The 15,243-nt window shown below is 43.5% G+C and overlaps 1 protein-coding gene across 1 annotated transcript in view; it reads right to left on the reverse strand.

Moving 5' to 3' along the window:
- Positions 1-9,958, reverse strand: part of Slc7a1 (solute carrier family 7 member 1) — a 33,005-nt gene extending 23,047 nt beyond the window's left edge. Inside the window, exon 1 of the mRNA XM_048341575.1 lies at positions 9,842-9,958. The gene's annotated coding sequence lies outside the window, so the exon portion shown is untranslated. The remainder of the gene's footprint in view (positions 1-9,841) is intronic.
- Between the last annotated feature and the right edge of the window lie 5,285 nt (positions 9,959-15,243).

Here is a 15,243-nt window from a genome sequence, read left to right on the forward strand (position 1 = left end):
CACCAGATTGTTTCTTCGTGTGTGTGTATGTGTGTGCGTGTGCGTGTGCGTGTGTGTGTGTGTGTGTGTGTGTGTGTGTGTGTGTGTCTGCCAATACTAAGCCTTGAATTCAGGGCCATTCACTCTTGCTTGGCTTTTTATGAAAGGCTGGCACTCTATCATTTGAGCCATACCGCCACTTCTGATTTTTTGCTACTTAATTGGGGTAGTAAACTCACAGACAGATTTCTCTGCTGGAGCTGGCTTTGAATCATGATCCTCATATATCTGCCTCCTGACTGGCTAGGATTATACGCATGAGCCACTGGAACCTGGCTTACAGACAATCTTTGCATACATTTTTTAATATGAAAATGAGAAGACCTCAGGGTGCAGATCAATGATAGAACTCTTTCTAGCAAGCTTGAGGTCCTGCCCTTTGTATGCTCACCACTGAAGAAGAAAAAAAGAATAAACAAAAAAGCCCACAGCTGAGTTAAGGTGACACTTGGCTTCTGGAATGAGGTGACCTAGCTTCTGATCTAGGCCCTGGGATTTATGACTTATGTGACTCAACCTGCTGCCTTAAACTCTACCTTCTTGTTTTCAGAAGAGTACTGGGGAAAAGGGACTGGCTTTTGCCACTTCATTCAGTCCATGGAGGATTAGAGGAAGTAGTTTAAATATATGTGCAGTTCTGCTCTAAGGTGTGGCTCAAGTGATAGACCACCAGTCTTGAGCAAAATACCTAGGAGACAAGTCTGTAGGCCCTAAATATATACCCTATTATCAGAGCGCCAACACACACACACACACACACACACACACACACACACACACACACACACAATCAATCAATCAACTAAATCAATCGATCAGTAAACAGGAAGGACAGCAAGGACTCTAGATACAGGGGCCTTATTGTAGAGCAAGGAAGCCAGGTTAGATGGAGAAAGTGAACAGAGATCTCATGAACTTCCACCCAATGCCAGCCATTCTCTGATCCAAGCTTGGGAACTACATCTAGGTCTTGTAGACAAAAAATCATATTGCCTGGGTTAGATACTAATCCAACTGGCATTTATGGGCCATTATATCCATTTTAAGAAGTAGAAACTTACTCCTGGGCCATCAAACTGTTAAATACTGAGCTAATAAAGTCTTATTTGTTAGGGAGCCCCTCCTAGGTTGTTGATGGTCAGTGTCTTTTCCATTTCTTGAGTGGAAGGGCACTTCATGAGTGAGGCTCTTAGAAATACCATCTAATACCTCTTAGAGGCTTACAAGACAAGACAAGACTTTCTGTGGTTTGTCTTTTGGTTTTGGTATCACAATGGAGTTTGAACTCAGGGCCTGGGTGCTGTCCCTTAGCTTTTGCACACAGGCTGTTGTTGAAATACCTGAGCAACACTTCCACTTTTTTGTGGTTAATTGGAGATAAGAATCACATGGACTTTCTGGCCCAAGCTGTCTTGGAACCTTGATCCTCAGATCTCAGACTCCTGAAGAGCTACAATTACAGGCAAGAGCCACCACCACACAGCTGACAAGCAGAAGCTTTCCTTGCGGTCCTTGCCCTGGAGGGGGCAGATTGCACCTGCCCTTGAGTCAGTGGTCAACAGAGGCTTGCTCCCTGCTAATGCAGATGCTCAGCTGCCCACATGCCCACAGCTGGCTACTGTCCCCTCTCCCAATCAACAGAACCCCATCTGTTTGAACTTCTTTCTCCACCACCTCTTCCCAACCACCAGGCTAATAACCCCCATGACGTGATATGTTCAAAGGGCACTGGAGACAGGATGGCAAGATCTCAGGAGCACCCACCCTTCAGTGGCACAGGCCCTTGGACAAGTCCACTGGGAGAGCTCTACGGAAAGTATTTGATCTGTGCTAGTGCCTGGCCCTGGTAACTTTAAAGGTCTCCCCATGCCATCCTAAAGCATGGTCAGTGTGGAGAAGTACTGACTGAGGGCCTCCATGCAGGATCCCTTCATTTCTCTAACATGAGTTATTGCCTACCTAATGAGGTGGTGTGGATTAAATGAAATACATTATGTAAGGGATCTCTTGTTTGGCTGGCTCCTGAAATGTCAGCTATTATTTATTAATAATGTTTTCTGGCTTAAACATGAGCACTTCTCATTGTAAATAAAATGACATAGGAAAAAAATAAACACAAACAAGCACCTGTAACTTGAAAGCTAACCTCAGATAATGGGTGTGTGTCTTGCTCCCACAGACCCACCACACGTGCACTCATGGAGCCGCTGCCATGTGCTTGTTTGTTCTGCGACATTACAGTTGAATATGGATGGGCAGCTTCTCAGCCAGGGGTCACACTTTAAAGCTCTACCTTGGCTCCTTTATTGGGCCAACATCATTTACTTTTGTCCCATGGCATTTTCTTTCAGTAGCTGTGGAATGAGGAGAGATCTGGGCGTCACTCCCGCATTCTGGGGCTACATGAGGCTTTGTGCTCCTTAGGTTATGTTTTCTGTTTTTGGAGACTTGATATGTATACAGCTCAGGCTGCAGTCAAATTGACAAACCTCCTGCCTCAGCTTCCCTAGTCCTGGAATTAATAGTTCTCAGCATACTCAGCTGTGTTTTTTTTTCCCCCTTTTATACTGTTTTTCTTTTCTTTTCTTTTTGTTCTGTTTTTATGTCTAAGGGGAGGCACAGAAATGAAGGGACAAAGGGTGAAAAAAATGTGTGTGTGTGTGTTTTTATTTTTACATTATGCCTCCTCCTCCACCAAGGCAGTGCTTCTCAGCACTTGTGCTTTGTCTTATTCTCTCCATGGGGGCTCACTAATGCCATGTAACATTTATATTCCTCAGAGAGCTATACTGATTCATGTTGGATCAATTCTGTGGCTTTTACTTTTGTTGTTATGGGTTTTGTTAGGTGCCAGGATTGGGCACTCAAGGTATGAGCACTATTCCCAAGATTTTTGTACTGGAGGCTAGTGTTCTATCGCTTGAGCTATGGTTCCATTTCTGGCTTTTTGGTGGTTAATTAGATATGAGCCTTACATACTTTCTAGCCTGGACTGCCTAGGATCTGTGATCCTCAGATCTCAGTCTCCTAGGTAGCTAGGATTATAGGCATAAACCACGGGCACTCAGCTCCACCGAATCTGTTTACTTCTGGTTTGACTATGGTAATAACTAGAGTAAGATTTGCCACTCAATTATTGGGAGAAATGACAGATTTTCCTTCCTTTTCTAAGAAGGTACAACCTAAGGCAAGTGTTCTGTAATAATGAACTAGGAAGTGAGATGGAGATTCATGAAAAAACTTAAAATAACGCAGGTGCCAGGGGCTCAATGCCAGCCAAAGCATGAAAGTCGAGGAGATTCTTATCTCTAATCCTTTATCATATTTAAATAACCTACTCCTTTCATCTTTGAGGGTGGTGCTGATGTTCCAACAGAAGTGAATCATTCTGGGAGTCCTTTGTTCCTGGCAAGGACTACCTCGCTGGTGTGAAAATGGGTGCTGGTGCATGTACACCTCCATTTTGGATCTGTCCATGAATGGCCAGTTGGATTTTTCCCTAATAGGAGAGCACTGGGCTATCATTCTTTTTTAAGGAAGCTCAGCAAATTGTTTGTGCTGCATGGCCGGGCTTGGTGTGCTCTCTGCCAGGAGTCCCCGCTGGGTTGGTCTTCTAGCTTTCTGACCCCTTCCTGGACAGCAACAAGCTTTCCAGAAAAGAGCACCAACAGTGGACTGTGCCAGAATCAGGGATGGGAGAGACAGGGGCTCCTTCCTTGCTTTGTGTGCTCCTCAGGTACTTTACTAGGAAGCCCTAGAAAGCCAGTGCTGTTGAGTCGTGTTCTTTTTGCCTCCTAGTAGTTTTAGCACTGTATGGACAGAGTCTGCTCATGATTAACCAGAAATGGCATCTGGGAAAGGAGGGAGCAGGCGTAGGCTGCCAGTCCCCCCAGCAGTCACATTTCTCAGCCAGATCCACAGTGGTGTCACATGAAGCTTTCACACATACTTCCCTTGCCACAAACAATGATGCTAACAAATTACTTTCAAGATTTTTTTTTGTTTCTTTGTGTGTTGGGGTTGGAACCTGTGGCCTCCTGCATGCTGTAAACTCCCTGCCACTGAGCTATGCCTCCTTCCCTACACGAATTTTTCCACATCCCTAGCACAGCCTTGCAGTGTTGCATCTGCCCCGTGGAAGACCTTAGTAACTCAGCTACCACCAAGCAACTCTCAATGGCTGGCAGTCTAAAATTTGATTTGAACAAATCAGACTCTCTCGGACTCTATCTTGTTGTTGTTGTAAAGCAAAAACAGGGCAAATCCAAGAGAAATTAACCTTTGTGCTAGAGCCTGCTAGAACCTCCTATGTGCCCTGATGTTTAGCAGCAGCAAGGTCTCCATCTTCTGCTCCTGCCTCCAGCTACCCAGAGCCTTCCTAGGAAGCATGGTTTTCCCCAGGGATCACTGCCTGATATGCTGAAACCTCAGAATCTAATTTTACACTAAGTACTTCAAGTCTCAAGCAAGCATGGGTGACATACCTATAATCCTAGCTTCTCTGGAGACTGAGATCTGAAAATCATGGTTCAAAACTAGTCTAGGCAAAGAAATCTGTGTGACTCTTATTTCCAATTAACCAGCAAAAGCCAGAAGTGAGGGCATGGTTCAATTAATAAAGCACCAGCCTTGAGTGAAAAAACCCAAGGACAATGCCTAGGACCTTAGTCCAAGTCCTAGAACCAGCACTGAGAGAGTGGGAGAGGAGAGAGGAAGAGAGGAAGAGAGGGAGAGGGAGAGGGAGAGGGAGAAGGAGAGGAAGAGAGAGAGGGAGTGGGGGGAGGGCGGGTAGATCTGGGAGAGGATCATGGGAGGTATTTATCTCTAGAGAGAAGATTATGGGCTTTATTTCCTGCATTTTTTACGTTTTTTTTTCTGTAATGAGTGTTCACTGCTTCTAAATTATAGGAAGGAAATTTCCTTAATGAAATAAATCATGGAGGGAGGGGCACAAGGCCACAACAGCAAGTTCAATCTATCTCAAGTGTCTACCAAGGAGACATGCTGGTAATTAATTAAATCAGGTTTCAATATGCTTTCCCCTACATTTATACATGTGGAAATTTCCAAAGTCAAAAGGAAGGAAGGAAGGAAGGAAGGAAGGAAGGAAGGAAGGAAGGAAGGAAGGAAGGAAGGAAGGAAGGAAGGAAGGAAAGGAAGGAAGAAGGGAGGGAGGAGGAGGAGAGAGGGAGGGAGGGAGGGAGGGAGGGAGGGAGGGAGGGAGGGAGGGAGGGAGGGAGGGAGGGAGGGAGGGAGGGAGGGAGGGAGGGAGGGAAAAGAATTTATCTAGGACTGACACAGAAAGCACTGAGAAAATTCTTTCTTCTGCATACAACAAGTGCCCATTCCACTTTCCCACTGCCAGAACATTAGAAACAATCACCACATATTAATTGAGCTATATAGGATCAGGTTCAACCAAGAGTCATGAGTGTATATAATAGAAAGATCAAGCCTTATCTTTTCCTAGCTGTTTGTAGGCATTTCCCTGAATCTCGGTCTGAGCAGATGAGGAATTAAGACTGGCAAGTCAACCAGCCCTTACATTAGTCTGCACAAGAAAAGTCAACATGAGTTTCAGAGGAATGGTTCATAGATTATCCAAAAGACAGTAGGTGCCCAGAGAGCAAGAGACAGAAAGATGCATGCATGCACACACACACACACACACACACACACACACACACACTCACACACACATGCACAGAGAGAGAGAGAGATCATTATTTGTTTTTTGTTTCGTTTTTCAGTGCCAGTACTGGGGCTTGAACAAGGGTCTGAGTGCTGTGCTCTATTAGCTTTTTCACTCAAGGCTGGTGTTCTACAATTTGAGTCATGCCATGGCTTATTTATTTATTTGTTCATTCATTCATTTGCTGATTAATTGGAAATAAGTCTCTCTTTGAAAAAAAATAATGCCAGGCTGGGTGCTGTTGGCTCACACCTGTAATCCAGGCCACTCAGGAGGGTTGAGCTCTGACAACTGAGTTTTGAAGCCAGCCTGGACAGGAAACTCCCTGAGACTATTATCTCCAATTAAGCACTAAAAAACCAGGCGTGAAGCTGTGACTCAAATGGTAGAGTAGTATAGCTTTGGGCACAAAAGCTCAGAAACAATTCCCAGGCTCTGAATTCAAGCCACAGGACAAGTAAAAAGATATTTTATTAAGTAATAGTACAAAGGGGTTTCAATTCACCGAGTCAGGTTATAAATACAATGCAGCTTAATCAATGTCGCCTCTTGTTATAATTCTCTTAGATTTGGTTTTCCTAGGCCATCACTGAACTGTGACCCTTACCTCCTAGCTTCCTGGGTAGCTATCAGTATAAGTGTGCAGTATAAGTGAGCAGATTTTTTTTTTTTTTGCCTTAAGGGAATTTCCATTTTTAACCTCCTAACCTTCTAACAGGATGTTGCCTGCCTAAGATGTAGCACATGATCAACTAGAGTTTAACCTTCTCTCTCTTTTGGTAACAATCAATATATTTGCCTCTGTGTGTGTGTGTGTGTACACATATTGAAGTTTTAGCCAAGATTTATATTAGTATAACAGGATAAAGCAGAGAGAAATTTAAAAAAAAGAGAGAATCATCTCCCGTTCCCCATCATGCAAGAAATGGGAGTTAGAGACTCCATAATATTTTTATTCAGACTGATAAAGCACCTTTACACATGCAAATGCCATAACCTTTCATATTTATCTGCCATTTATTCTTGATCTATTTTTCCCCCCTCACAGAGCTGAGGTACATTCAACATGGCCTGGTTACCATGGGAATTATCTACACAGCATAGGTCATGTACAAATAATCCCTATGCAGGAAATACCACATCTTATGATAGAGCTTCCTGTCCTTTTCACAACCACACTTTGAGGGTGGCCAAAATCTCAGACACTCACTGCAGAAGGAACACATTTGTCATCTGAAAGAAACAGCACATCCTCTGATGCAACAGGTCTTTAGGCCTTAACTACACGCAGTATTTCCCAGCCATGAGGTTGGAGGGAATCATCCTGGAACGCAGTAACAGAATATGCTCAAATAGGGGAACGAATGTGATTCTATCAAGGCACAGGAACTAAATGGCTAAATTATTCTAGGGGCTTCAAAGATCAGAATCCTTGACTAAATGCCTGATCAAAGACCAGGAGATGTCAACATTCAGTAACTATCTTAGGTAACAATGCAGATGCTTATAAATAGTCTATGAAGGCAATATAAACACATCTGACTAGGTACTGCAGAAGAGAATAGGCAGAATGAACGAACCCACTCTAATTGAAGCAATTTTACTAAATAAGCACGGAGAAGGAAAGAATGGGATCTTGGAGGCTTGTTGGCCTAGCTCAGCACACAATGGCTGGCCTATGAAGAGCTTCCTCTTCCTCTTCTTCCTCCTTGTGACTGGCAAGTATCTAAATTTTACCTACATTCTTCAGAAAAGTGCACATGGCAATTCTGCAGCTTTATCTCTACCACTGACAAGGATTCAACATCCTCATAGACAAGGAACCTACTTATAGGCTAATCCTCCCCCGGAACTTAGAGCTGCGGGGGAGGGTGCACCTGCCTCTTCCCTCTTAATACCCATTCCAGGGTAGCTTGTTCAGAATTGCTTACATGTGGCATAGGACACATGCCTAGGTCTCTAACAAATGCCTCCCATTAAGATCTGGATATGAGCTGCTGATCCCAAATATGTGTGTACTCTTAATATAGCTACAGACAGAATTAAGAATACAAATGTCCATGGCTGTAAAAATATGAGCAATGAGTCTTGTTTCTCTCAATTCCTCTGGCCTCTCCTCACCAGCCTGAGTGTCCTCTCCCTGCAAAGCAAAAAAAACTTTACCACCATATTCTGTGATGAATAAAATTGTGACAATAATGAAGGCTTCCCATGTTCACTAAATTATTTTAGTGCATTGGAGAATAAAAAGAACAAAAATATTTTAAATTATTTTTAACAGTGGAACTCTTTTTTCTATGTCCTATGCTGAACCCAAACACCAAATAAAAGCTATCTAGTACACATAAATGGACATGTTAAACTGAAACTCATTTGTACAATTATTTCAACATTTAAAAAAAGAGCCAGACACCAGAAATTAACAGCAAGAAATCTAGAAGGGATAGATTTGTTAACTGCATCATTAAGTTCCATTGAGTTCATCGAACAGACTTCATTATGCAAAATATAAAACTACATTAAAGCTGGGTGCCTGTGGCTCATGCCTATAATTCTAGCAACTCAGGAATCTGAGGATCAAAGTTCAAAGCCAGCCAAGACAACTTGTAGAGCTCAGGTGGATCAAGTGGTAGGGTACCAGCCTGGAGTGAAAAAGCTAACAGACACCAGCCTGGGCCCTGAGCTCAAACTTCAAACTCCAACAGCACTGGGCCCCTCCAAAAGAGAAAAAGAAAAAAGGAATCTGATAAAAGCTGGGCACCACTGGCTCACACCTATAAACCTTGCGATTCAGTACACTAAGATTTGAGGATCATAATTCGAAGTAAGCCCAAGTAGAAAAGCCTATGAGACTCTTATCTTCAATTAACCACCAAAAACCTAAATGTAGAGCTGTGGATCAAGTGGTAGAGTACTAGATCTGAGCAAAAAAGCCCAGGGATACCATCCAGGCCCTGAGTCCAAGCCTGAGAACTAGAACCCAGATAAAACCATAAAACCAGAGCTACTTTCATTTATGAGGGGGAAGGGAGGAGAGGGCCAGCCTTGACCTCTCTCTACACTACACTCTGCCTTGATCACTCAGGCTCTATGGAACTGACCACAGAAGATCAATGTAGCCTGAACCACCCAAACAGGCTACTCTAAACTTTTAAATTAAAACAGACTGAAGTTAAAGTAAGATAAGTTGGAAACAGGAGCAAGATGGAGAAAGTCCACCAGCAGGAAGGAGACTGAAACTGGGCCTTAACATTGAGAAACAGAAGGCTCCAGGAGTTAAAGGCATAAGCTCAGCCAAAGTATTCCTGCCACTTGGCCTTGCAGAGGCACCAGAAAGACAGTGTCACAGGACTGACCAGGCATCTGCTCAGCAAGAGGACAAGGCTTTAGTCTGAGTGTGGCCTGGTGACCAGGCCTCGGGGTAAAAGGCCTTACCAACCATAAGGTATTATGATTTCCAAATAAAAAGAATGTAAGAAACACTGAAGAGAAAGCAAGCCTTATTTTTCAGCTGGGGTCATGACTGAATGGCTCTGGGGCCTAAAAATAACTGCCTAGAAATTTTAAAGGTAGGATACCAGGAGCCAGTGGCTCATGACTGCAATCCTAGCTACTCAGGAGGCTGAGGTCAGAGGATTGAGATTCATAGCCAGTCTGGACAAGAAAGTCCATAGGACACTATGTCCAAGTAACCATGCAAATGCTGGAGGTAGAAATGAACTTCAAGTGGTAGAATACCAACCCTGAGTGAAAAAGTTAAGAGAACCCCAGGCAAGGTTCAAACCCCAGTATAGGCACACAAGCGCCTGTGCGTGCGCACACACACGCGCGCGCACACACACACACACACACACACACAGAGGAAAGGATGGAAGTGTGATGTAGTGGGGGAAGCTGGAGCCTTTAGCATGCTTAGAAGGCCCTAGGTTCCATCCACAGAAACAGATATGAAAGGAGGAGAAGGGAGGATGAAGGACGGAGAAGAGGGGAATGGGAATGGAGGAAAGGAGGAAGAGAGAGGAACTTTAGACAGTAATCAGTTAAGTTAGGTTGAAATGAATAATATTCTGACAGAGAAGATCTGCTGAGACGATAAAGAGCAGGCTGTACCTGAAATAGATCCGTGGACTTAACTTTCTCACCGAGCTCTCTTCTCACTGAGGATCACTGGGCTCTCAGCCAAGCTTCCTTTGGAGGCTCCTATGGGGCTTCAGGCTCCTGGAAAGCAAAGAATTGCTGTCACAAATTTCTCTTTGGGCCCCAGACCCTATAAGATTGGCTGGCAGAGGGAGGGATGGTTCAACTAGAAGGCCAAATGAAAGCAGGGTACACAAGGAGGCCGCAAGATGGTCAACAAGGAACCAGACATGTGTTGTGTCCTGGGGACTTGAGGGAGAAGATGGGAAACTAAACCAGAGGACTTCTCAAACAGATCCCACTACTTCATGTAGACACGTGGTCTCCCAGTTCAAAGATAATGTGTTATACTGTTACTACAAATCCAGTGCAGAGGCGAGCTACATAAACTGCAGGCCCTGCTAAGGACTTGAGAGGAGTCCATACTCCAGGACACTAGAATTGAGAAGCCCAACCTGCTGGAGTGAGACAGAAATTCTTGGCTGGTTTCTTCTGTCAGACTCCAGTTCACATGACCCACAGCAATAGAGCTCTCCATTATGAACTCGTTAACACAATGGCAGAGAGGCTCCATCTGCCTGCCATACCACAGTAGAATGACTAAACGCAGGAACTGAGGCTGGGAGAGGTGCCTGCAGTCCTACAAGCAAAGGACTTGGAGGTGGTCAAGGCCTGGAAGTTTCTGGTGGGGATGCAGCCTGAAGACGTGCTTTTCCGAAGCCACCTTTGCTTGGTAAACTTTGCCACTTACAGATGCTCAGAACTTTCTCGAAGCTGCCTGGGTGTGATCTGCATCTAGTGTGACCACACAGGATTTTGACTCAGCCAAGAATGCATACGAGGACTGCTACTCGCAGCTTGAGTTGAGCAACTTCAAGGAGCAACACATTCTGTACACCTGTTCTACACTGGCACTTCATTCCTGGCCACTTTGGACTCTGAAAACACCGAAACCTATACAAAGGAAACTTTCATCACCCATATTCATCAGTATTTAACATCTAGCCATGTATATTTGCTTTATCTTTTTTTTTTTTTTTTTTTTTGCCAGTCCTGGGCCTTGGACTCAGGGCCTGAGCAGTGTCCCTGGCTTCTTTTTTGCTCAAGGCTAGCACTCTACCACTTGAGCCACAGCGCCACTTCTGGCCATTTTCTGTATATGTGGTGCTGAGGAATCAAACCCAGGGCCTCATGTATACGAGGCAAGCACTATTGCCACTAGGCCATATTCCCAGCCCTATTTGCTTTTTTTTTTTTAAGAAAATACTTTTCCTTGGACTCAGGAAGCTGAGATCGTGGTTCGAAGAGCATCTGGGCAGAAAACTGAGATTTTAAAAAAAAATCTCCAATTAACCATTTTACAAAGTCTAGAAATGGAGGTAGGCTCAAGTGGTGGAACACCAGCCTTGAATGAAAAAGCAAACAGACAGACTTGTACAAAAATAACGAGTGAGGGAAGGAGGTAGGGAGAGAATATTTTCCATAGGAACCATGTGATAAGTGAGTTACTGCTGGTTTCACCTATAATTATCTAAATAAATAATCCTACAAATGACACAACATTCCTGCATTACTGTAATGTCACTATGACACCAAAGAAATCCAACATTAATTCAACTATATCAAACTATAGTTCACACTAGGTGCTGGTGGCTCATGGCTGCAAATCCTAGTTACTCAAGAGGCAGAGATCTAAGAATCAATTCAAAGACAGTCCAGGAAAGAAAGTCCATGAGATTCCTATATCCAGTAAGAACAAAAAAGGAAGAAAGTAGTGCTGTGGTTCAAATGGTAGAGCACCAATCGTTCTTGAACAAAAGAGCTAAAGATCAGCCCCCAAACCCTTAGTCCAAGCCCTAGTAAAAATAATAATAAATACAATTTCACACACAAATGTCCCTAATTGTCAACATACTGCTACTTCTTGATACTCTACTATGTGCCATTAGAACACGGCAGGAAATAAGGATCAGCAGGGAGATGGCTAGGTGTACTATGGGCATTCATATGCCAGTTTCTAGCTTGGTAGAATCCAAAAGTAGCTGAAGACCCAACTGGCTTTGGGAATGAACTGTGTTTTGGAGAACAAATTTACAAAACATAGGAAGGGTAACGGAAGGGATGTTTCAGAGAGGGGAAAGTGACAGCAGAGAGGCTGTATTCCTCTACACCTGTGTCAATCTGTGCGATTGACAGCTGTGACAATGGCTCCCAGAGATGCCCACGTCCTGTGACTGTGCCAGGCTGCAGAGGGAAGGAAGGCGCTCATCAACTGGCCTGTGTGCAGAGGATTCCCTAGGTAGGTCCAGGAGAAGCTGGATTGAAATGTAAGGTAAATGAGTTCATTAGGACCAAGAATGTTCCAGTCTACTCATTCACATTTTCCACATTTGAACACTTCATTGCTAAACACAGAATGACAATGCCACGCCTTGTACTCAAAGAATTCATTTAAATTTCTTTATTAATATGGAAGCAACATTTTAACAAGATCTTTTCTAGCTCCAGGAGCAAAGGGAACTGAGAGTGTGACCATGTGAGCACTGTAGAACCACAGCACACATCAAGGAAAGTGCATAAAGAACGGGAAATATCAACAAAAAATGTCACTGACCAATCTTAAATTAAAAGGAATCAGATTTGTCCATTCAGTACTGATAGGATAGGCTCCAGTAAGACTGTCTTGACTGAGTGACTTTTGCACCATCACTGGGGCCTGAAATCAAGGCCTGGGCAGTGTCCTCTAGCTTTTATGCTTAAGGTTGCCCCCATACCACTTGAGCCACATCTCTGCTTCTGGCTATTTGGAGGATAGTTCAAGATAAAAGAGTTTCACAGACTTTCCTGCCTGGGCTAGCTTCAAACTGATTCTCAGATCTCAGCCTCCTGAGTAGCTAGAAATTACACAGGCATGAGCCACCAGCACCCAGGATCCTCTTGATTTCCTTCATAAAACACAACTACTGCCCTGGCAACTTACACAGCTAGCTGCCTTGCCTATTGTGAGAAAAACTGTCTTTTTTTTTAACTCAAAGTGTGTGGCTTGAAAGTGTCTGCTTTGGCTTGGTGGCTTGGCTCTTGGGAAGGAAAAGAGGAACTGCTTTGAGAAATGGAAAGATTTTTTTAACATGATATTTTGTATTATACCAGTTTCTTTTCAAGATGGAATTAAGACACATCTCAGATAGTTCAAAAATAGCAGAAAGTACGAGAGTATTTGAGATTACTTGTATACTGTTAGTGTTATTTCAAAGTCACCTTATGCAAATACATTTTACCCTATTCAAACTGCCATTCATGAGCAGATTGTGAACCTGAGCTTAGCCAATCTGAACAGAGGGGCGGGGCCTGCTGTGTTAGAAATAAATTGGGGAGTAGCCTGCTTGTTCTGTGTGCTTGTTTGCCAGGTTTATGACTGATGGCGCATCCTTCTGCAGAAGTAAAACTTGCTTGGCTGAGACAATTCTTTATTTTGGTATCTATTGCTGTGACTCCACTGGCTCTTGGAGAGCATATTTAGAACACTATGACTGGGTTATCACACTGTTCATGCCACTGACAGACATTAAGTTCAGAGCACAGTTCTAGCAGCTGGGAGTGCAGTGGTGAACTAAATAGCTTTCATTGAGGAGTGACAATAGCTCTTCAAAAACAAAAATGGATGAGATATTTGGAACTGGAAAATCACCATCAGGAGACACATTCCTGAGTGCTAAAGAAATTCTGTGTAATAATAAGGGAGAAGCATAGGGGAAGAATCAGAACTTGTCCCTTAGACCTTGTAGGTAGTCTGAGGTTGCCCTTTCTTTTTCCATTTGGAGCCTGTAGTAGGGACACCATGCCAATCGCACTGAGATCTGAACTTGCTGAAGGCCTGCCTGCCAACTTACTAAGACATGAGTGAATTTGAGAAGGGGTGCTGGACCACAGGAACTTGGTAGGGCTCGCCTCTACCCTTCACCCTTCTGCTCCTGAAACACCAAAAGCTCATGTGTCAAAGGTTTGGTACCTTCCCCTGGGCACTACTAAGAAGTGATGGACATTTTAAGAAATTAGCCTAGTGAGAGGTCTTGTGGTAGAATCTCCCTCCCCCAAGGGTGGTGAGACTCTGGCTCCTTACTGTTTCCTAGCCAGAAGTATCAGTTGTTTATTGACACATCCTTCAGTCACCATGCCCTGCCTCTTCACAGGCACAAAGCAATAGGGCCAACCAAGCATGCACTAAATCCTCCACAACTGTAAGCTAAACTAAGCCTTTCTCTTGTATCTCCTTATAAGTGGATTACCTCGGCATTTTGCTAGTACTGTAAGGAAAAGCTGATACTCACCGTCTTCTAAATTTATCCAGTTTCTTTGTCACTGGATACAGTATACTCACAGGAGTGGATTTGGATAAACCAGAAAGGAAAACTCATTTACACATTTCCTCATTTTTGTACTTCTAGCAAAGCCCAGGTATGGATTTTGCACTCCAATTTCCATGTGACTTTCATAACTTAAACAGCTGTGGTTCAAGACTCCACAGACAATCTGAAAATGGATTTCTGTACTCACTTGATAATGTCCATATCTCACCTCTTCCCCTCATTTGCCTTACTTTCCTTTTCAGAGTGACAGATTACTGACTGCTTAACATATGTGTGACAACGGATAGTTGTCATGTTGGGGTATTCTCGTACTTTCTAATACCCTCCTGAAAACCAACACCAACCAGTATGTAACCACATCCCAAAACAACAATAAAATATAAGTGTAAAAAAAGCTCTTCAAGGGACCATACAATCTGTATAGGCATGGTGGCTCTACAGTAGTTGGGAGTAGAAAGAAATTACAATTTGTTAAGGAAACCTGGTCAATGAAATAACAGGAAGATATGTATTCTACTCTCAAACCTTCAATAATTAAAATTACCCTGAGCCATTCTGCATCAAAACTACTTGGCTCAAAATTTGGTGAGTCATCGTTTAATAGGCAAAACACTCCAGAAAGCCTATATGATTCTTCATTGTTATGACTTACAGTGAAGATCACCCTAGCCACAGACAGAAATCTGATTTAGGTGCCAAGAGGAAGGGACCAAATCAGGAGAAGGGCAGTGATTCTCAGCCTTGGTGACTTTGCATCTAGTGGGCCTGGTGCCAGAGGCTTATGCCTGTTATCCAAGCTACTCAGGACTGAAAGCTGAAGATTGCAGGTCAAGGTCAGCCTGGGCAGAAAAAGTCAATAATTTTTTATCTCCAATTAACTAGCAGAAAGCCAGGAGTGGAGATATGGCTCAAGTGGTAGAGTAATACCTTTGAACAAAAAATTCTAAGGGATAGTGCTCCACTATCCACAAAAAAGCAAAACCTTGCTATCACATCTTTGGGAACCCT

The sequence above is a fragment of the Perognathus longimembris genome, chromosome 3 (assembly GCF_023159225.1).
Source record: "Perognathus longimembris pacificus isolate PPM17 chromosome 3, ASM2315922v1, whole genome shotgun sequence".
Taxonomy (NCBI): Eukaryota; Metazoa; Chordata; class Mammalia; order Rodentia; family Heteromyidae; genus Perognathus; species Perognathus longimembris.